The 23,641-nt window shown below is 34.5% G+C and overlaps 1 protein-coding gene across 33 annotated transcripts in view; it reads right to left on the bottom strand.

Moving 5' to 3' along the window:
• ZBTB20 (zinc finger and BTB domain containing 20) overlaps window positions 1-23,641 on the bottom strand; it is a 736,649-nt gene that overhangs the window by 207,197 nt on the left and 505,811 nt on the right. The gene's annotated exons all lie outside the window — the stretch shown is intronic.

Raw genomic sequence — 23,641 nt, 5'->3', positions numbered from 1 at the left:
ACCCCTATCTTCAAGCTCAGAATGAAAGTTTATCTCCTTGTAATTGGAATATATGATGAAGAAAAAGAAAGATGAAAAAAATAAAGAGATTCTGCTAATAAAAGAGGATGCATCTGAAAAAATGTCAAATCCTCCTGCTATGTGTGGTTTGTATGTGACACTTCTACTTGATCTTTTGCTCTGTAGTTTCTACCACTGGACGACCCACACGTGTAATCTGGATAGACAGCTAGTTTGCCCATATATGAATGAAACAGGCTCAAGTGCCAGTAGCCCTCTGTTATATTTTTAATACCTCAATAGCTTCTTCCAGTAAGAACAGCTACGGAAAACCTTACCGTAGGACATGGAATTCGCACTTGCCAAAGAAATCACTGCACGTGTAAATTAGAAACTAATCATCACCTCCTCTTTGGATACAGTGGCAGCTTTGTCTAAGAGTTTATGTTGAAATATACATTTTTATGAAATATTTCTCACTGTAGTCAGCATCAATTTAGGAGTATCAAACATTGATTCCCAGTTCCAGCACATCAGAAAACCAGAGAGAAGCAAGAGCTAAAAAGGAGGATTGACAAAGGCCTGGACTTTTCTTACACTTTAAGAAACTACTTGTATTTGTAAATTCCTGGTTAAAAACCTGACAATTGTCAGTAACAGTTGTCACTGCCAGGCTGTTCCTGGGTTTCTTCATCATATATTTTCCCCTAAAGTCTCTCAAAGAACTGAAGGGCTTCCAGAGATGAAAATCAACTTGACAATCATATTGCAACTCAAATAGATCCTGATTCTTTTCGTCACTTTTTAATTCATTGCAGATGGTGTAAATGGAATGTTTACTGGTTGGCAGGTAATGAGTCTTGTTGTAGATAATAGTGATCGACAGAATCTCATGCCTGTTGACAGCCCAGCATCTCAGCAGCTGTATATGGCTATCACTCGTTGCTTTGCAGCACATACAATATCGTGACAGGATGCAAAGTCAAGTCCATTTCCGACAACAGAAATGATCGTTACACCTGAATCTCACTAGTTCACATATGCCCTGATTTCATTCTCACTGACCACATGGGTAGACAGTCTAAGATGTGATCTAATGTCTACTGCTCTAAAAGGAAAATGTAATCTGTTTAAACATCCAAACACTCCTCTTCCCAGGTACTGCCATTCATCACAACTGTCATTGCTTCTGTGGAAGAGTAATGACCCTCAGGCATGGGATAATGCTCCATAGGGGCCTTATGAATGCCACTGCCAAGCGCAGAAATTGATCGGTTTTCAGTGGGGCTGGTATGTGGATCATGAAAGACCTGCACTTACTAAATTACAAGTGGCTGTTTACCCCTTCTACAATAAAGCCTTGGTTAGGGAGCCACAGATCCTGCTGACTTTAATTGTCCTAAACATGTGAGCACTAGATTTGGACCCATCAGTGAGATGGATTTAAGCAGCTTGAAACTGAAAAGTTGGATGAGAGTCATTCAAAAATACATTGGGAGATAACACAGGTATTGCGGCTTTCCATTTCTTTTCCTTTTTCTTTTTTATCCTCTCTATCAATGGAAGGTAACAATATCCCACTATCCAATATAAATATGATAAAACAAACAAACAAAAAACAACAAAAAACAGAATAAGCATGCCAATGAAAAGTTAACTGTTTGTTTCCTTCCTCTGGACTTCTTTTCTGAATTTGTTCATGCATTGTTTATATGAAGTAGGATAAAGATGAACAGTAGTACATAGTATAAACTCATGGTTTTCTAAATGTCTCCCAACAGGTCTATTTCCTCATCTAACCTATATTGACCTTTTCCTTTAAATCCTCCTTACTCCCCCAATCTCATCTGCATTTACTATTAAATCTCCTTGGGAAACAGGATAACTCACACTCTATAGACTATTCATACCTTGGTAAATGTTCTACTGCTATGAAAATTTAATCCAAAATATATCTCTCCCTCAGCTCTCAGACATCTTTTTTAAAGCTGGTTATTCTCTTGTGATCTCTCTTTTGATTCTATCTCCCTTAGTTCTAGTAGCAATGCTATGTCTTCAGGGCTTTTAGATTTTAGAAAGGGTATAATATTTTCATATTTCTGTGATGTTATTTCCTAGTGTACCTTTGATTTTTAATTTCTGTCCAACCTTTTTTTTTTTGTCAATAACCTTGATAGCATTAGTCATTTAATGACTATAATTTATTTTTTAGTAAATAAGATTTGAGAATTGTTATTTTATTAGATCATAATATTTTTATGCTTTTTTTTAAAAAAAGAAAATAAAGTAGACATAGCTAAAACTGAAGAGAAAGTTAAAAGATACCTGTCAGCATGCAGCATCTATATTGTCACAAAATACAAGTTGGTCTTGCCTCAGAAACTGTTTTCCAACCTGTATGAGCTGAATGGCTCAAAATAAATAAATGAAGAAAACCAAATCTTGTATTCACATTGACTCAATCTATTTTAAGAGAATTTACTAAGTATGACTGGCCCATAGGAAGTCATTATACTTATGAGAGCTCTTGCTACTTGGGATTTCTTTTTTCCCTTGGCAGTTCAGGGTTATGCCCAACTTAACTATACTTTTTGTGTTTCCAATATTCTGATTATTAATATCCTCAGTGATGAGACACTTTCCTGGGAAGAGAACCTACAATTAGAGAGATCTTAATAATTAATGAAATATACCAAAGAGATAATGAAATTGGAAGCTCTCGGTATACTGCTAGGGATGAAGAAATCTTTTTGAGAATTAGAGATATACCAGAAGACAATAAAAAAGAGCAGAGAGAGAATTGAGCAAAATGACCTTTGATGTAAAGTGTCAGGGAGAAATGTCAATCCAATTCAGGACTGGATACAAAGGGACATTGTGTCACTGAGTAGAGAGGTATTAAGTTACCTGATTATCTTTTCTGGAAGAATGCAATATAGTTTAGACATTTTTATTACCTGAAAGATGTAGACAAATCAGGAAAGATTAACAACCAGTTTTATTAGGAGATAGCAGATGAGCTGCTGTGAATAGTACTGGTTGTTAAGAGTTCTGTATTCTCTTCTCAGCTTTGATATACTCTCACGTGGAAATAGTCATTATTGAAATTTAGATAGGATAATTTATATTCTGTTCCCCAGAGAAAGGGCAGTTTGGGAACTAAAGGGCAAAAAGGGTTTAAAAAGGCATAAAGACTGGGGTGGCAGAAAGGCAGGTAATTCTATTACAGAAATTTTCAATTTTAGGTAAAATAACAACAATAATAATAATAACAACCAGTTGTTAAGCCTTCATTTAAATACCCTCCGTACCTGTAGTATTTACAACATGTCTTTCATATATAATATCTAATTGTTTTAGTCCACGGAATAAGACTATTCTATAATACTTTACTATTATGCTCATGTTTCTCTGGAAATATAATTTGCAAGGTCTAGGTTCCAGGAACTCTGATTATAAAAATCACTTCCTGTTAGTTACCCTTAACTCTAATGCAGTTTTCTCATATCCTCGCACTTACCCTGAAGCTATAACCTATAGTCTCATAGGGTGCCCCTTTAGAAAAGGCTCTTGTTCCTTGCCTTCTAAATTATTTTCTAGATGTATTTTTAAGTATAATTGCATAATTTACCAATCTGTATTATTTATAAATATTATTGACAAATAATTAATTAATTTGGTTTATTAATGAAAATAAGTTGTCTAAGCTAACAGTAAATCACTATTTTTATACAGGCCATTATTCCTGGGTGTGTTTATTATGCATTGCCAATTGCTAAAGAATTTCAGTTGGTTGACAAAGTATAATCAAACTAAACTTCTGAGCAATGTTGGCAATTCACTAAAGTTTCAATAAAGTGCACTAATATCTACCCCTAAACTTAATCTTTTAATTCTATCGGGAAACATCTATACATATAACAGAATTTTTTCATTTCCTAATGTCCATTCAATTTACATTTGCTCCCAATCCCTGCAGTGATCTCTGCGGACTACTTCAAGGTGTGAATGGTAGTGAAGAAGCAGGTCATTTAAACTATAATCAAAGGGGCAGAAGAAAATTTTAGATGATTGTGATCTTAAGCAGGTTTCAGGAAGGAGAGGAGGCCTACTCGTGATAAATGTTAGCAAAATGGGCCCAAACTCTCAGTCATTAGTAACTTCCTGACCCAATGAGGTTCCTGTCTGCTTGTGAGTTTCTCAGTTATTTTACTAATCCTCTCCCTATCAAACAACTCTTTATTTGCGAACATCATTGGAATTTGCTTACATTTCCTTTTCCTTTTCCTTTTGGGTAAGAAGATTTAATAGACCAAAGACATAGGAGATGCTACATTTTGCAAATCAGTTTCTGCTTATTTGGCTGCTCAACATAAGACCACTCAAATTCTCCATGAGGCTATAGATTACACTGGCATGAGATTACTTATCTTTAGCTTTGGACATTTTCGTAACTATTAGTGAGGATTACTTCTTGTTTTCCTCCACTCCATTCTCTACACAGCAACTACAATGATTTCTTTAAGTGTAAAATCAGATCCTACTACGTTAATCTCCAAAGGCTGCCCACTGCAACTAGAATAAAATCCAAACTTATCACCATGAAGCCTGTGTAATCTGGTTCCTGATTCCTTTTCTGATCACATCATCTCCAATATACTTCTTATTCACTGACCATCTTTCATAATTCACATGCCTAGCTCATTTTAGTCTCAGAGTCTTTGCAGTTGGTGTTCCAATCTGCCTGAAATGCTGTTCCTCCAGATCTTCAGATGGGCTGGTTTCTAACATCATCGAAGTCTCAGCCAGAGGCCATCTCGTTACATGCTATCTGTATTAGGTTACACTCTTACTTTCTTCATGTCACTCATCAGAGTGTGTTAGTATGTCTACATATTTATTAGCTATCTCTTCTAACTAAAATGTTCCATGATGAAATAGGACTTTGTGAGTTCTGCTCACTATTATATTCCCAGTGCCTAGAACAGTAGGGGTTCAATAAATATTTGCTAAATGAATGAATAAATTAATGACTAATCAATAATAGAATGAACAGTAAACAAGGATAGTACCCGTGCTTTTCATTCCAGTGGTTGTTTAAATGCACCTCGAAATGCTTTAAAAACAAAAATGTACTTTCCTTTCATATTATCGTCAGAAGTAGTAATTTTACTAATTAAAAGCCAGTATCTGTACATTACAGACTGGTCCAAAATCATGTGCTAAGAAAGTATTGCACAATTCTGGTTTCAAATCATGTCAGACTAGTCACACAGTGTTTTTCTTAGAACACAATTATAATCCAGGAATAACAGGCTTTAGGGAGTACATGAATCCCTTAAAAAGGTACTGTGTCCTCTTTTGGGGAGCCATAAACCAAAAGAGACTAAGAATCCTTTTAAGCAATATCATTCAAAAGCACTATGCTATCCCATCTTCCTCTATGGTAGTTATAAGCTCTTTTGAATGCAAAGATGCTAGGTAGCAAATTTTAATCACCGTCTTTGTCTACTTGGGTTATGCTCACTTTACCCAACAGCTTTCTCAGGACTTTTAAAACTATCACTTTTTGTAATAGCACATGAGACATATGCCCTGTATCCTCAACTCTGCTAATATACTTTTGGCCAGTTGGGATTTAATCTATTTTTTACCTGAAGATGTTGGATATAAGCATTTTATTAGTCCAAATTCTATACAGCTCTGACATTTATTAATTATATTATCCTAGAAAAATTTTTTAAAAATCTAAGTCCTAGAAGGTTTAAATGAGATAACATTAGGTTTGCTGAAATGTATGAAATTGCCATATCTGTAGGTCAAAAATAGTCTAATATTGGTCAAGTGTTCAATCTGTGATATTCAAATGTTAACTGTTATTGTTATTAGAAAAAATATTCACACTCTACAATCCTCCCTTCCTGTAAACACTTATATTCCCACAGAATGTATTGTAGGTAAGTAGTGCTGGGGATAGGGTTTAAATTTCCCATGATTTTAATTTATAATACATAGGCTTTCTTAATTCTTACCATAGCTGGTACCTCCAAATGACACCACGGAAAAAGTCCAGAGAATGGGCCTTAGAAAATTCAATTTATAGAAGCTTGTTGTTTTCCCCATACCTAATGCAGTTTTAACTGGACACCTTCTAAATGGATATTAAATCCATGGAGCAGGTTCATGGGGACTGTACCAGTTTCCTTTTGCTGCTATAACAAAGTAGCATAAACAACAGAAACTTATTACTGTGATGGAGATCAGAAGTCCTAACATTGAGTTGTCAGCAGAACTGCTTAGAAAGAAAGCAGACTCTAGGGGAGAATTCTTCTTGTCTTCCCAGCTTCTAGAGGCTTTCTGTATGCCTTGGCTCATAGGCCCTTCCTCCATCTTGAAAACCAGCAGTTTAGCATCTTTGAAAAGATGCTTCTCTCTCTCTCTCTCTTTCTCTGTTATTCTCTCTCTCTCCCCCCACCATCTGTCTCTGTCTCTTTCTCTCTGTCTCTTTGTCTCTCTCTCTGATTCTGCTTCTTTTGTCATATCTCTTTCTCTAACTCTGACCCTCTTGCCTCCTTCTTTCCATTAAGAGGACTCCTATGATTAAATTAGGCCTACCCAATAATCTAGGATAATCTTCCCATCTCAAGATTCTTAATTTATACCTGCAAGGTCTCATTTGCCACATAAGGCAACATATTCACAGGTTCTGAGGATTAGGACATGGACATCTTGAGGGGGAGGGTATCATTGTTCTATCACGGATACCAAAAATATTCCACATACCCACATTTCAGATAGCAAGCAAGACAGCATCTTGTTTCTTCAAAGCTCATATCATGGTAAGCTGCATAGAAATTTTTACATATACCCTCTTATAATTTTTAAACAGATAGTAACTTAACTATCCAGACTCGCTTTTTGGCACATGTGTATGGCAATCATAGTCTGAGTTTTGGTTTCTGGAGACTTATTTTGCCTCTTCACCTGGTTTGAGCAAATCCCGCTTATATTCCAATTTGCCCTTTTTGCAGAATTCATACTGCTATCACTAGCCGAAGAATTATTAACATGGTAGATTCTTTCAGCTGTACTTCCTACTAACTTGGGGAATGAAAGAAACAGGTTTTTAGCCAAGAACCAACAAGGACAGAGTTTCAGCACTTCTCATCACACCTTTTGTGTGCCCTTCCCTCAGGCACTATATATATCCCGTCTCAATAAGCTCACCAGCATTTGCAGGTGCTAATACAAATGACTATACCATGAGAAATTTCTTCCCTCAGTCATAAACTTAACTGTCTTCCTTCTCTCACCTAAAATGTCGGCTTTCCTGACCTACATCTTCCCTGTCCATCTCTAGTGAACATTAGCCCTTAAACATTTAAGCTTCATCAGCACAGGCCCATCGTGACAGCATAACATCCTTGTCCTGCTGGAAACTATTCAGCATCCAGAGGACCATCTTTATGCTGATAACACTAAAATATAAAATAATGCCAACAGCTGGTGCTACAAATGGCTTTTAAAAACGATGTTCATTCACTAAAATTCCTCTTGCTACTTTTGACATGAAACACGCAGTCTCTAATTATTCTGATCAAGACGGTGAAATACAAAAACAAACTTTAATTGTGTTTAACAGATATTTAATCAGGACTCACTGAACTACAGATTAAAGCTGAAATTCATAAACCATAATTACCCGATTGTCGCAATCTTTTGGTCCACATTCTCCTTCCGTCTGGGCGTCTGGCACCTTGCCCCGAATTTCTTTTACTGTCTTCTCAGCTTCGTTACTGTTCATGTTTTCCAGCAGAGATTTAGCACAGATTACAAAATATCTGTTCTTGGCAACTTTCTTCATTAGCTTTTTTTCCCCCTTGCAAAAAAGTTTATTTTTTTTTTCCTACCAGAGTAGCTGGAACAGGCATACATTTAGGGTGCTTTGGTGACACAAACTAATTATATAGTTACCAGGAGATAACACATTAGCAATAACTAGAGTTACTAATAGTTATCACGTAGGTATCATGCAATTTCTCTAGTATGCCATGTGGTGTGTCCCAGTCACCATGTAATTACCTCATGTCACTACTGCATTGTTTTATAGAAAATGCTTATCTCACCCTAACAAAACCTTTTCCACCACATTTGGAAAGAAAAAGGAAGTGGGATTCTTCGTTCTCATTTACAGTTCTGCTCATTCCCAGTAAGATACTGTCATGTGCATTTAAGAGAAACATCTGTCCTCTCCTGGAGATTTGCTTTTAGAAGGAGCAAATGGAGCAATTCTGTTTTCTTTTGCTTCATTCCACCCAGGTGAAAGAAGTAATTACCAACAGTACATACATTTACTCTTGTTTTTTTTTTTTTAAATTTAAAAAGTAAAGAAACAAACAAACAAACAAAAAACACCAAAAAAAGAAACCCCAACCCCACCCTATTTACTTAAGATTCGTTTAGTCTGGCACTTCCCCCCCACTCTTCCCTTTCAAATCTCAGTCACATTTGTTTTTTCCTAGAATTATGGTGTAAATCATTCTTAACAAGCTAGCTCGAAACTTGTCTCACTCAGTAGAAACACATAATGCCACTGTAATTGAAACATGGAACTGCAAGCTTGAAACTCTTTCTATTTTTTTGGGCCACTCTTCAGAAGGACACGCCGAGTTTCCCTCACAGTGCTGTAACCCCCGTGTCACACAGTTAGGATCACATCACAGACCAAGGCAAGAAGATAAAGAGAATAAACTGGCAAAAGGAGAGGTGGGTGATTCCTTTATTTTCCCCAGTTGGGCAGACAACCCTATGAAGCAAGGACTGTAGTTACTACTTATTTAGCTCAAACTGATGGCTTGAAGTCTGACCTCGCTAAGACTGCTAGATATGACATCTCCCCTGAGAGTTCCAATTTAAAATAGGATGGCGTGGCTTACTTCACAGCGCAGATGAATGCTGTTTCCAATTCTGCTTTTATCAGTCACCTCCCAATCTGATAGCTGCCCATTCATTTTTACACTTAACTCAAGTTGGGGTAAAAATTACCCCCAGATTTAGAAGGGCTGGAAAAATTACTATCCCATCCTAGAGCATTGTTCTTCAATCACACAGTTCCTCTAGACACAGCTGACAGCCTTTGAGATGCAAAATGCATCACTTTAATGTAGTAGAGGTCCCCTTCACTGCATTGCCAAATCTATTTAGCAGAATCTTCTTGGAATAATCTGTCCCTAGACCTGAGGATGCGCAGTGATTTTAAGCATTTTAAGCTAACGATAATGGTTAGTGCTGAGAGCAGATGTACCTGGCTGTGATGTGATCTGTTCCAGTAGGCTTTTATGAGCTGTTCATTCCTATTGACTTAGCATTTTATGTCTGTGCTTTTGCCTGGTGTGATGGTTGCATAGGGGTGTCATGTGTGTATTTTCCTGATGTGTGATGGCTGCACAGGGGGCTCTGTGTATTTTCTCAGTGCAATGGCTACACAGGGTGTTGTGTGTGTGTTTGCCCGGAGTTATAGCTGCATGTGTTATTGTGTGACTCTTCCCCTCATTTGATGCCTGCTTGCAGGGTCCTATGTGTATCTTTTTCCTAGTGTGATGGTTGCACTCGTTGCTCTGTAATGATGGACATTTCTAGCAATTATCTATCTACAGGGTCCTGGGGAAAGAAATGTAGTAAAATCAATAAACAGTGCTAGACAGGCCCTTGTAAACATGAAATGACACCCCCGCATAAATGCCTTTTCCTACCATAGCATGTTCAAATCCAAGTGCTGTTACCTTATTGGCATTGGGATAAAATTTCTATGGTCTCTGCATCTCTTTCATATATTGCAATCGTTTGGGGGAGTTTGAGATTACTGCTGGTTGGAGGGCTTTTACACATGAATCTACCTAATGACACTTTACACTATACTGTCCTACACATCACCTCTTAAACTCCATCCTGACTTGCCCTGGTATAAGAACTCACATTCTGAAAGTGTATACACCTTTCATTTATTCCTGCAGTCTCACCAAGCCCTCCCCACATGCCCCCATACATCAACACACACACACACACACACACACACACACACACACACCCTCCCTTGCCTCTCTCTAGTCTCTGTACCCCTCCTGTGTGCACCAAATGGAACTGACAAAGAAAAGAACCAATGAGGTTAAAGTCTTTTGAAACCCCTGGAATACAGATGAGCTGGGAGGCATCTGGAAACAAAACCAGACACTTGAAATCAAAGAGACAAGTAAATTACTATCCTAATCTAGGAAGAATAACTAAAGGTGTCAGTGGGGTTCCATTGATAGCACTTGGCCCTGGGCCAGAATGCCAAGGGTTCAAACTCCACACCAGCTTTGGGCTCAGGCCCAAGACTTGCCACTGCAGGGAGCAGCAGCATGTGCAGCAGCGTTAAAGGTGTTGGCCTTCTGCAGAGAGGTTAAGTCCAAGTCCTTCTGCCTGTTTGTCATTATATCCCAGAGGGATGCAGAGATCACCCTAGCTTCCTCTCTAGTGCTTTTCTCAACAGGACAGGCTGAGGAGGAGCTAGTGCTCAGTAGCACTATTTGCTAATATCAGTATTTTGTACAACTAGGGAAATGTCTTTTTTTCTGATGAAGCTGCTTAAAGAATCAAAGTATGTGCAAGAAAATCCAACTGCGCCCTCTTCCCCACCAAAAAACCTGATGTCTGTCCTAAAGATTCTTCCGTCAATGCAGAGAGCTAAGTTTGGAAATCTAAAACCACGTGTCTAAATGAAAGAAAATGTTTTCATTGGAACAGCTTACATGTCTGGTACACTTGCATAAAAACTATTGCATAGCATTTTAGAGCTAAAATTGCTATAAAATGCTTAATACAGTAAGAATAATTATGAGATTTTGCACGCACAGCTGGTATACAACTAAAGTCTCAGCAACAGATTCAATGGAGCATGGGAAAACCATTTATAAAAATTCCTGGTATGCCAGTCTAACTCACCATCAACAGCCCATCAACACTTCCTCCACTCTTTAGGTAGATGGGGAAGATATCTACCTACCAAATGCTTTATTTCTTCTTTCGCAGATGTCATTAATATTCAATTCTAGGAATTCTTGTCATAACTTGATAGTAGATATATACACTGTAACAGGGCACGAATGACCTGCACACAAGGCTTCTCCATTGAATGCAAGAGTTACAAATATATTAAGTAATGAATCAAGACAAATTATTAAGTCTACCTGCTGTACCCTTCCCCTTTTTTACTTCCTCTTTTTTCTATTCCTTCACCTCTTCTTACCTTCTCAAGGATTCAAATCCTTGAGTCACTTCCTGGGCACTCTGGACCACCCCCAATCCTGCCATCCCCTGCCACAGCCAAGCTGACCTGGCCTTTACCTTGCTACACCCCAAGGACAGGACTCTTCCTTCACTTTCACTTGAAGTCTAACTAACAGTTCTTTCTTCTCCATTCCTTTTAGCTCCAGATAATAATCACTTGAAAAGGGGCCAAAATAATTTGAATGAGCTGTTAATGGTCAATAATAATTTAATACAGATTACATCTTGGTAAAAAAAAAAAACGAACTTAAGAGTCAACAAAAGAATCTCTTTATTATGGCCTCTTAGGCTCTATGGAAAACACTATAAAAGGCGAAATGATTCTGATCAGATTCTGATGATTGCTGAATATTCCATTGTATTGTCTTGGTGAAAGGAAGAGAAGCTACTATAGATACATGAAAACCCCCAAGGAGACAGTCTGGGGACACAAAGGCATCATGGTACAATATTAAATGAATTGGACCAGAGTGGGAAAACTGAAGTTTGAGAATCCATTAACTTTGCTACCAAGTGTTTCAAGTCATTTAGTTCCTTTGATTGAGAAATGAGGCTCGTGGATTAGAAAACCTATATGGTCCCTTCCAGCTCTGACATGAAGTTCATATCATGGCTCTCTCGCTGAAAGTTGATTGGCTCTTCTGATTTAGCTGCTTCCTCCAGTTAAGAATTAGAGGTTCTAAACATAAATGGCCGCCATTCTGCATGGAGCCACTCGATGCCAAGGGGCATCGAGGCCCCAAGGTAAGTTTAAACTCGCTGCCTACTTCCTGCACATACTACTTTTGCATTGGCTCTTTTAGATGCTATATACTTATTTTCTCAGCATTTTGTTTCTGCTCATTTACTTAGTTCAACAAACATCTGATGAGCGCTTTCTGTATATGAAAAACAGAGTTACTTATTGAACACAGGGTTGAACAGGATACCATCTCTGCTTCCTAAGAAGCACAAACGAATCTACTATTCTTATTGATTCTATCTCCCCTTCACTTCTATGCACAAACACATAGACTTCTAAAACTACACAATTAGTATAGAAAAAATAAGAGGCATTCGACTTATCTAATCCGCACCCAATCCAAAGTACTGTTTATCTTCAACAAAAGGATACGATAATCATTTGTATTAGAAAATTACGGTCATTCAAATATGTACTTCAATAGTATAAAGGATATTTCTCAACATGCACTTTGAGGTCATTGATTTACATGAAGGACAACAATTTGGGTGGTGAGAAGATTATAAAAGTAAAACAATCCCTTCTGTAGGAATCCTGATAAAATTCTAGGTTAAAATATGTGACTCCTGGACATAGTCTCTGGGAAAGTGAGAACACAGAATACTTTTGTTGAGTCTTTTTTTAATGTGAGGATTTTGGATTCTTATCCCTCCAAACTTTCTCTCCTGCAATAACAGTAACTGCCATTTATTGAATACATATTAAATTCCAGACACTTCAAATACATTATTGCATGTTAGGACAAAGACTCTGCAGTGTAGATAATATTACCCTCACTTAATACATGTGAAAACTGAGGCTCAGAGAGGTGAAATAATTTGTCAATTATAACAGAAAATACAGACAGTGTGGAGAGTTGGGATATAAACTCAGGTCTGTCTTTGTGTCACAGAGCTCCATAACATCTCTTGGTTCTGCCAAATTGAATTATTTAAAAAAAAAAACAACAACAAGTAATCTTGCTTGAATGCTTTGTTAGCAAACAAGGAGAACACCTTTTATAATCTTTCTTTACAGTCATTCATTGCCTTATGTACAGTACAATGAAAGTAGGAGATGGTTATGATTTTCCTCAGTGGATCTGGCTGCCTTTTACTATATATTTGGACTGAGATGAATAATTACATTTGGGGCTATAAATGTAAAAGAATGTGCTATTTGCTATTTGAATAAGTATTTGTTATTAATTGATCAGACATGGATAAGGTATGTTATTATAACTATATTTATAGGTATGATTTACATTGTTCTACTGCACATTACTCTGCTGTTTTTCATTTTCTTGCACTATGAACTTTTTGTTTTGTTTTTATGAATTTAGTCACAGTCGGTTGTGTTTTGAACTTTGTAAAAATGTAATACTAAGAAAATTAAAAAAAGAAAAAGAAAATATTTTCAAAATGATGTCAAAATCAAATCTACCCTTCGCTAATTTGATTTGTAGGCAATGGAGAACAAAGTATTGCAAGCAGAATGCTTTTAAATACATCCTAATTACTTCAATGTGCAAATGCATTGACTAAACTGAAGCATGCATTTAACACTTTGCACTTCAATTGTGCTTATTCATCTAAGTTCTATGGATAGCAATTCCATGAAAAAACAGGAGATAAACTTCACTATAGCCAGTCACTTTACAGTTATTGGGGGAAAACTATTGTTCTGAAGCTCAATCTTACTTCTCAAGTCAGTTCACTTTGGGAGTAATGCAGATCATTAGTCAAAATGATATAAAATAACAGACAATTTACTGTAGCTACTTGAGTTTTCCCAATTGACCCTGTCTTCTCTATGCTTCTCTTCTGGTTTCAGTGGGGTAGGGCAAGGGGGTGGGGACAGCAAAGTCACATAATACTGATATGGGAAGGTGGAGGTGGGGAGCGCAGGTAATGCCATGGGGCTGGAGGTGATCTTCAATGAAGGCTGAGATAAAGTCATAATGGCAAGGTTACCTAGAGCTTGGTCTTGGACCAGCTACACAAGAATCACCTGAGGAGTATGTGAAAAAGACATATTTCAGGGGTTCATCCCAGAACAAATAAACTGAATGAGTAGCTTTTGAGGCAAAACTGAAAGATCTACATTTTAAACGAGCTTCCCAAGTAACTCTTATGCTACTGAAGCTTGAAAAGCACTGGTTTATGCACTTAAGCTCCCTAATTCTGTATCTACTGAGAGCACTGCTGGTATGCCTGTACCCTCTGTCCCAGTTGTCAAGATGCATGTGCAAATACAAGCAGCTTTCCTGGGAGGCATTAATTCTAGTAATAATAGCCCAAGGGCTTAGCCAGGCATGGTGCTGTTTAATATGCAAGATCTCATCCAATCCCCACAGCAAGGACTAAAAGATAAGTATTATTACTATTCCCATCTTTCGGATGAGGAAATTGAGATTTGGAGAGATTTAGTAACTTGTGGGTGTCACACAAATCATTGCAAGAGCTCTTAAGAACTACAACACTTTAACTCTTAGCTTTGTAGGAAAAAATGTTCTTGAAAGATGTTTACTCCCCAAAACGTTCATGATTTGGTGATAACACCATTGTAAAGGAACTTGCCTAAATGTTAGCAAAATTGGTTATATAATAATGCACAGGGTGTGAGCATTTTTGTCCAAGCATCTTTTTCTTTAGATAATTTTTATAGATACTAAAATAATCTAAACTAAACTGATTATCTTTTGTTAGTTCATTCAGCAATCATGTACTTTGCCAAAATCTGAGGTAAGAAATAGGATGCAGCCTCTGCTTTCACTGGACTTACAGTTCTGAAAAAGAGATGATCTTGTGTACAAATGGTTCTGGGTTAACTTGTAGTCAGAGGCCTGAGCTGGAGAAAGAGTAGTTCATTCTGCTGGCAGAAGAAGGAAAAGAGGGTGCGGTCTGGAAATTTTTAGTTACTCCAGCACTTTGCCATTGGCTAGTGTAAGGAATTTAGACTTTTAAAGATTACATTTTTACTTACACAGTTTTGTTAAAAAAAGGCAGACTAAGTTACTTGTATAATTTAGGCCGATAAAACTTTATCTGGTTCATTTTTCCTGGCATCCAACTGGGTTTCTTTTTTGGCTAAATTCTGGATACGGAGCCAAGTAAGTTGTTATGTTTATGCATTCTTACATAGAGCAGCCGAGATTCTATTTGGGAGATGGGTGCCTGATAAATTTTATCAGTAGTAGTTCGTTCCACCCAGTAAAAGTGACTACAGTGACATATTGGCTGTGTCTTTTATTTCATTTTCATCTATTTCAATTACTCAAAATTCTATTATTAGATTATGTAATTTTTATACAATGAGAAATTTAGAAGTTAAAACAACTGAAAACATAAAGAGTGATCTAGATTTCTTCCCTTGTGATAATCTCATATACATGTAAATGTGGTTTGAGCACATTAATGTCAGAATTGAACTAAAGAAAATGAGATTCTGGAATGTCAAAGTACAGGCTGAAAATCTAAGGCAAATGTACAGGATTAAAAAAAAAAAAGGAGAGAGAGACTCTGAGAAATACTGGGTAATAGAAACAATATATAATTCAAAAAATATACATCATATATTTAATATGATATGACTCCTAAAATCTGTATCTCAGTTACTTCAGAAGCTTAATAAATGGAAAAAGCAAAACATGTGAATCCTTTTAAGAGGTGAGAAATAGTACACATTTTTTTCTTAAGATGAATTATTATCAAATTTAATATTAATTATTTAGATTTGTTGTTTGCTCAAAGTTTTTATTTTTCTAATCATTAGAATATTCTTAGAACATTTTGAAAATTTAAGAAAAAGAAGAAATAAAACATCACTTAATTCTACCATACAGAGGTAACTATTGTTCACATTTTAGTGAGTTTCCTTTGATCGTAACCAAATACTTTCATTTTTCTAACTTGGGATCATGTTAGCTATATACAAGTTTCTTTTGGATCAGACATTTTCAGTTACATTATTTCATGAGCATTTCTTAGTAAAAAATTCTTTAAAATATCTTTAATACATAACTGATAATTATTATATGTAATGATGTATAAAAATATTTCAAAATTTGTTTAATTATTTTTTCTGATTAATATTTAAGATAGTTTTTATCTCCTTTCACTTTTATAAATGACATTGTGATGAATATCTTAGTATATAAATCTTTGTTTGAGTTCTATTTCTTATAGATAGATTTCTACAAGTAAACTAGGCCACAGTATATATTTTAAAGAGAGGTTCTTGATATTATGATGCCATATTACTTTGCAGAATTTTATGTCAACATATACCCCCAATATCCCCATTACATGAGTGCCAGTTTTACTGTACACTCACTAGCAATGAGAATTATTATTTTTATAAATCACGTCTTTGAGTGTTAGTAAGCTCAAATATTTCTTTCATGTGTTTACTAGACATTTGAATTTCCTCTTTCATGATTTTCCTTTTTATAACCTTTTTAGATGTTCTTTTCGAACAACCATATATCTCAGTATCTTCCTATAATTTGCTTCTACTTCATCTCTGATGCTATCACTATACTCCAAACCCTCCTTATCTCATCCTGAACTGTGACATCATGTCTACCTGGTCTGTATTCTAGATTTCTTCCATTCTGATTCATCTGTAGACTGGTGTTTAACAGTACTTCAGAAAATACTGCTTTTATCATGTCAGTCCTGATCAAAAACCTACATTAGTTCCCAGTTATTTATGTATTGGCTAAATTCAACTGCCTTACTCAGGAAAAAGTTAATCTCATTCATGGATATTTCCTTATGAATTCTGTTGAATAACTTAGGTTATTGATGTATAGAATCTGTAAACAGTTAAGTTTATACATGTAGGTATTTATATATAATAGAGAGAAAGACACAATGCCAAGTACTAGGCATGTACACTGTAAGGGGCTTTACAGAGCATCAAGCCCAACTCTTTATATTTAAAATGAAGAAACTAACTCAGAGTTCAACAAGTTACCCAAGGTCATATGACAGAACTGAGACTAGAAACCAAGTCTCCTTATTCCAAGTTCAATGCCTTTTAAATAGAGAATAATAAAAATCATTTTTACAATTTAAAGAATAGAAATAGCTAGGAAGACGGTTTAATTTCGATGTATAAAAGATGGTTAAAATCATGCCACATAGAAGGCTCGAGTGTTCTTATAAACACATATAATTTGTACTTCTTATAAACTGATCAAATATGTCACTTAGATTTCCGTAAAATCTGCACACCAGAAAATGATATAGTTTATAGTAGTTTGATTTTTCTTGTTAGTTAATCTATGTTGTTTTAGTAATCTGATTTACTATAACAGAAGCATCATATTTTTATTCCCGCATGTTGCAGATCATCATTAAGTTTCTTGGGTATATCTAGTGGTATTCAATGAAGAATACAATTTTCCTAGCAACTTCTATAAATAATTTCCTTTAACTATAATTGAGAATTTTAAAAACTACCTTTAAAAATATAAAATAATAAGAACTACTTAAAAATGCCTCTATTTAAAAGAAAACAACATGAACAATTCTGGAAGAACATGGGCTATTAGCAATTGAATAAAGTATAACTATTGCTATTTAATCACTATTTCATATTCAAGAATCCCATGGTATTTGTCAAATAAAAACTTAACAATAGTTATGGATGTGAAAATGGGAGTTGCCAAGTATATTTATTATTTGCAGGGGTTGGGTAGGGTAGAAGGGGCAAATGTGGAAAGAGCTACGAATGGGACTAACTTGAATAGGGGCTCATTGATTAATAAGGATTAATCCACAAAGCATCTTTTTGCCTAACAATAATATTGATAGAAAGAATATGTACTAAATCATATGGCTGTTCTACAGTGTACAAAATCTAACATTTATACAAATAGATGAGTCATTCACTAGTAAAGGAAGACTCTAAGGAGATCTCAGCTATGTTTTCTTTCTCTGTGTACATGTGTGTGCATGTGAAACAGATCCAGTCATTTCATACTCAACAAATATTTACTAAGCACCTACTTTGTATCAGAAGCTCTCTACCACCTAAATGATCCAGCTTTTTGTGATTATGTTATGCATGGATATATCATAAAAATGAATAATCTATATATGACATAATGTATTATGACAAAATATGAGAAATTGGGAGGGAGAGGAATGAAGAAGCAGGATCCTAAATTTCTCATTTTGTACAGCATAGAATTTCATTAACGATGATATTTAAAGAAAATAGGCCAAAATGTTTTTTTAAAAACTAGAAGAAAAAAACTATGCTTTAAAACTTCCAAATTGCTAGATTGATAACAATCAAAACACATGCACATTAAAACAGAAAAAGAGACAGGGAACCAAGGGTGCATAAAAACATAGAAAATGTTAAGTAGAATTTCCGAGATAGGACCAGATATACTTTTTTTTTTTTTACAATTAATATTAATTAATTTAATTAATGCATAAAAAATAAACACCATAATGTAAGTTTAAAAAAAGCCAGAAAATCTAAACACAGGATAGTACTTTAAGAGCACAGCTTTGATAGTAGAGAAAACTGAGTCCGAATCTCACTTCTGCCATTTACCAGTTATAACCTCTTTCCTGAAAAGGAATTAATTTAGACTATTTTAATCAATTTCCCAATTCACAAAATGGGAATAAAAATAACTGATTATGATGAGGACTGAATAAAATAATATCTATAATGTTCAGTGCCTCACAACTCAACATTCAATAATAACAACTATCATTTATAATATTTGATTTAAAATGATATATCTAAATAATGGAAAGGTAAAAATCCAAAGGAGTGTTGTCCAAGACATACTGTTAACTGAACGAACTGATACACTACATAATGAAAAGACTTAAAAAAAGGATCATTTCTGCAAACAGACTAAAAGCAGCAAAGGGGCCTAAAGCCACAAGCCTACTGAAATTTGGATCCAGGATTACATAGAGATGCTTGGGAACCTAGCTCTTTGGAGTAATGGTGCCAAAATGTTCCATTTGAAATGGTGGACCCAAGCCTAGCTCCCTACTTCAGCAAGAGGCTGCTAAAAAATTTGTTCAACTGCTGCTTAGAGCAATAGCTTATATAGAACTATATACTGATAGTTGGAAGGATAAAAACACAGCTTCATGATCTTCTTAAAGAGAACAAACTGAAAGCTACCGTTATTAGATTCGGATTGGGATTAGGAACCTAGGAATCCATACAGAGGCAACTGCAAAACCACTGGTCAGGAATGTATGGACAAAAAGGAGGGTGGGAGAGGGAGGGAAAGGTGGTGGGGGTGGAGGGGAGAGGGAGAGAGAAAGCGAGAACCAAGAAACAAAACAAAAAAAGCCTATGACAACATTAACTGGCAAAACAAAATTCTAAAAGAGCAAGAAATCTAACATTAAGAAAAGCATTTGATAAAACCGACCATTGGAAAATTCAGACCAGATGAATTTGATTTTATAAAATTGCATGACAATGACCTCAACATGAGTACGTTTACAAAGCTCAGAGATAAATAAAAGAATTATACCTATAAAAGAACAAGAAATTATTAAATAAAACATACAACAATAAGATAAGAATAGGTGAATAAAGAACTGATCATTTTCCAAAAAAGTGAAAAATATGTTCATTGACATAAAAATGCAAAAGATGGGATAACTTAAGATGGGGAAACTTCAAGGAGAAGATTGAGTTAGAAAGTTAGAAAGTCATATTCACTCAGAAAAAAAAATCACAGAAAATAAAATATATTTTCGGAAAATGAAAGAGCAGTTGAGATGTAGTAAACTGACTAGGAAACACCAGTATGTATAAGAATCCTGGTGAAGGTACTAACAAAGACAATAATAGGGAAATAATAAAGCTGCGAATATTCCAGAATTAGAGTCCTGAGATTAGAAACTATATCCTGAGTTCATAACTGATAATTCAAAAATAAATCCACACCTAGATACATTCCAGAAAAACAGTAAGTCATCAAGGATATATAAAAACTTTTTAAGGTTACCAGAGGAAAAAGGCTACTTACAAAGAGATGGAAAATAGACTGATAGCAGATTTCTCTTAAGAAATGACAATTAACAAAACAATAGTCTAAGATATAATTGAACATTATCTTCAAATGCTGAGCAAAAATCCCCAGATAAATTGTTATTTAAGATTAAAGATAAAAGAAAGATATATCTAGATATACAAAAAGAATGTACTACCCAGGCTCTTCCCTAAAGAATTACTGAAAGATGTAATTTGACAAGAAGAAAGGAAGTCATAGAATCCAAGAATAATGGTGGGCACAGTAATAAATAAAATATATGTGTATATTATATAATGAAGCATTAACTATACAAATCAATGATAACCACTTTTGTACTTGTTTAAAACAAACAGGTGAAACTAAAATTTCATTCAACAATTACACAACAAGATCAATACTTAGGAGTAGATAAAATACACTAGGCATTTTTATTTTATTTTTTTACATTAAGGAGAAAGCCAGAAATACTAAAAAGTGGATTTTTTAAAAAAAATGTAGTTATGTAAATATCTAAATATTTTAGCATGAGCACTAAAGAAACAGACAAGCCACCTATAGATTTCAAGCTCAGCAATAAAATCCATGTACCAGATCACAAAAATCATTCCAAAATGTTTTTTTCAATTAAAACCATATAAAACATCTTTTTCTTATAGTGCAAATAAATTTGGAATCAGTAATAGAAATAGAGCAAATATATATTTAGAAAATAAAAACACACACTTCTAAATAACTCCAGGGGTAAAAATTAGGCAAAACATATTACAAAATATTTAAAATTGAACAAAACTACATATCAAAACATGTTATGCAGCCAATAAGAAACCTGAAGGAGAATTTAGAAACTAAAATTCATTTCAAAAAATAATAAAGAGAATTGAAATTAAATTAGTAATAATTCAGTTCAGGAATTTAGAAAACGAAAAATGGTCTAAACTATAAGAAAGCAGAATAAAGAAAATAGTGTTGATAAAAGTGGAAAGTAATGGTATAGACTATAAAGATGCAATAAAGTAGATAAGCAAAATCAATAGCCAGTTTTTTAATAAAGCAAATAAAACAGAATGTCTAACAACTAATAAAAGAAGAGAAAAGGCTCCATAAATAATATTAGGAATAAGAGGGGAACATACTTAAAGATAAAATGAAAAATCATAAGACTATTATGAACAATTTTATCAAATAAATCGGAAAGTGTAGAATAACTGTTAATTGCACATTTTTTCTAAAGAAAAAATAACTTCTCGAAGTTGACTTAAGAAGAGACAGAACACTTGAATAAATCAACAAACATGGGAGAAATTGAACTGATAATGAAAAATTCACCCTACAGTACCTACACCCTACTGACAGAAAATACCACATCCAGATGATTTTAGAGCTAAGTTTAACCGAATCTTCAGAATAGGTAATCCCTGTAATATAAAAACAGCTTTGGAAATAGAAAAAAAAACAAAGGAGAAAGAAATGCTGCTCAATCTATTTCATGAGACTAATATTACTTTGACACCAAAACTCTACATAACAGGGTAAGAAAAAAAAATTAAAGACTAATATCCACATGTAAACACACTAAATAAAGTATCAGTAAATAAAACTGAACAGTGGGTTAAAAAAATCACCAGGATCAAGTTTTTCTCCAGTAATGTAAGACATGTTTAATACCAGGAAATGTACTAATTATCATGTAAAATATTAACATATTAATGTGAAACTATCATATTATTAATGCAGAAAATACACCAGATAAAATTCAGCTAGTATATCTGATTAAAGATGCATAGGCACAGTATAAAATGATGGTGGGAACTTCCTTAACATAATAATTTTGATTTATTCAAATCCTAAGCAAATATCACATTTCTAAAACATATCTGTTGAAGAAACTGAACAGATATTCTTAATATCACTGTTTCTAGTTAATACTGTATAGAGTTCTGAGTAATGCAATATGACAAGAAAAAGAAATTGAGCATTTAAAAACTGGAATTTAAGAGAAAAAACTGTCATTATTTACTGATGGTATACAAGTACATGTAGAAAACCTAAGAGAATTTCCAGTTTAGCCATGAGAACGAATAAGACAGTTCAGGAAAGTTGCTGAATATTTTCCAATAATGACATATAAACAATGAAATAAAGACAGATTTCTATTTATAATAGCACAAAAATCTAAGTTATATGAGAAGAAATCTAACAAAATAGGTTCAAGCAAGACCTTTATGGTGAAAATTACAATTTTCCCCCCAGATTACTCTCTAAAGTTAATGTAATTACAAATAAATTCAGCAGGGTTTTTGCCAAATTTGACTAAATAAACCTAAATTCTTACTGAATAGTAAAAGGCCAAGAGGAGTCAAGAGAAATTTAAAGAAAACAATGTAGAGAGATTTATCTTACCAATTAACAAGAATATTATAAAGCTATGGTAATTAAGGCACTACAGTATTAGCGTAAGAATAGAGAAACAGTCCAGTGGATGAAATAAAGATACTGAAAACAGGTTTGATGTAGGCGAAAGATGGCATTACAAATTAGTGGTAAGGGTGACTAATTTGTTAAATGGTGTTGTAGTAATAAGATTATCCACATGGAAAAAAATAAAACAGGTTGCATGTAAAGTACTGTATACAAAAACAAATACCAAGATTAGAGATCTAAAAAGGTAAACTTTAAAACTGTTAGAACAAAATACAGGAAGGTTTCATAATGACTTTGTCATATGGAAGGATTTCTTAAATGATATAAAAGCACAAATCATAAAGGAAAATATCAATGAACTTAACTGCAATAAAATTAGAAGATTTTAAAAAATTATTCCTAGTATAGAGGCAGTTAAAAGAGAAACTACAAATTGAGAAAAGATATTTGCTATCTGTATTTCCTAAAGAATGGGAATCCAGAATATTAAAACAGCAATAAAAACCAAAACCAAAAGCCATCCAAAACAACAACAAAAGCAAAACAAATAACTCAATAGAAAGATAGGCAAATATACAAATAGGCAACAGAAATGAGGAAATACCAATGGTTTGCAGGTGAAAAAAATTTTTAAATAGGATATTATTTAATACTCATCAGACTAACAAAAATTTAAAAAAGCCTGGCCATTGCAAATGTTGTGAAACATATGAAGAAGTTCTCAGAGATTGCTCATGAGAATATAAATTGGTACTACCGCTTTGGAGAGAAATTTTACAGTGCTTAGTAAAGTTAAAACTGCATTATTTCTGTCCCTTTAGCAATTCCTTCTCTGTGTTTAAACATGGATAGAAGTGTTAACTGCAGTATTGGTTGTGATTGGGAAACACTGTAAATAATCTCTAACAATGAGAGACTCAACAAATAAATGTTAGCAATATGCACAGTAGGATGCATTTTATGTAATCCATAATATACAGTTCATGTAAAATTAATTCGTGACGATGGGATCAGAATAGTTTTGCTTGTTTTCGACCTTTCAGTAAAGCTTTGAATAATATCACCCCCCAGGGGACATGCAGGACTCTTCCCAGGTATGATAAACGTTTTGTATCTTGGACTGGATGTTGTCATAT

This window comes from Rousettus aegyptiacus, unplaced genomic scaffold (genome assembly GCF_014176215.1).
Source record: "Rousettus aegyptiacus isolate mRouAeg1 unplaced genomic scaffold, mRouAeg1.p scaffold_m13_p_4, whole genome shotgun sequence".
NCBI classification, from domain to species: Eukaryota; Metazoa; Chordata; class Mammalia; order Chiroptera; family Pteropodidae; genus Rousettus; species Rousettus aegyptiacus.
This window is presented reverse-complemented; position numbering and strand designations above follow the sequence as displayed.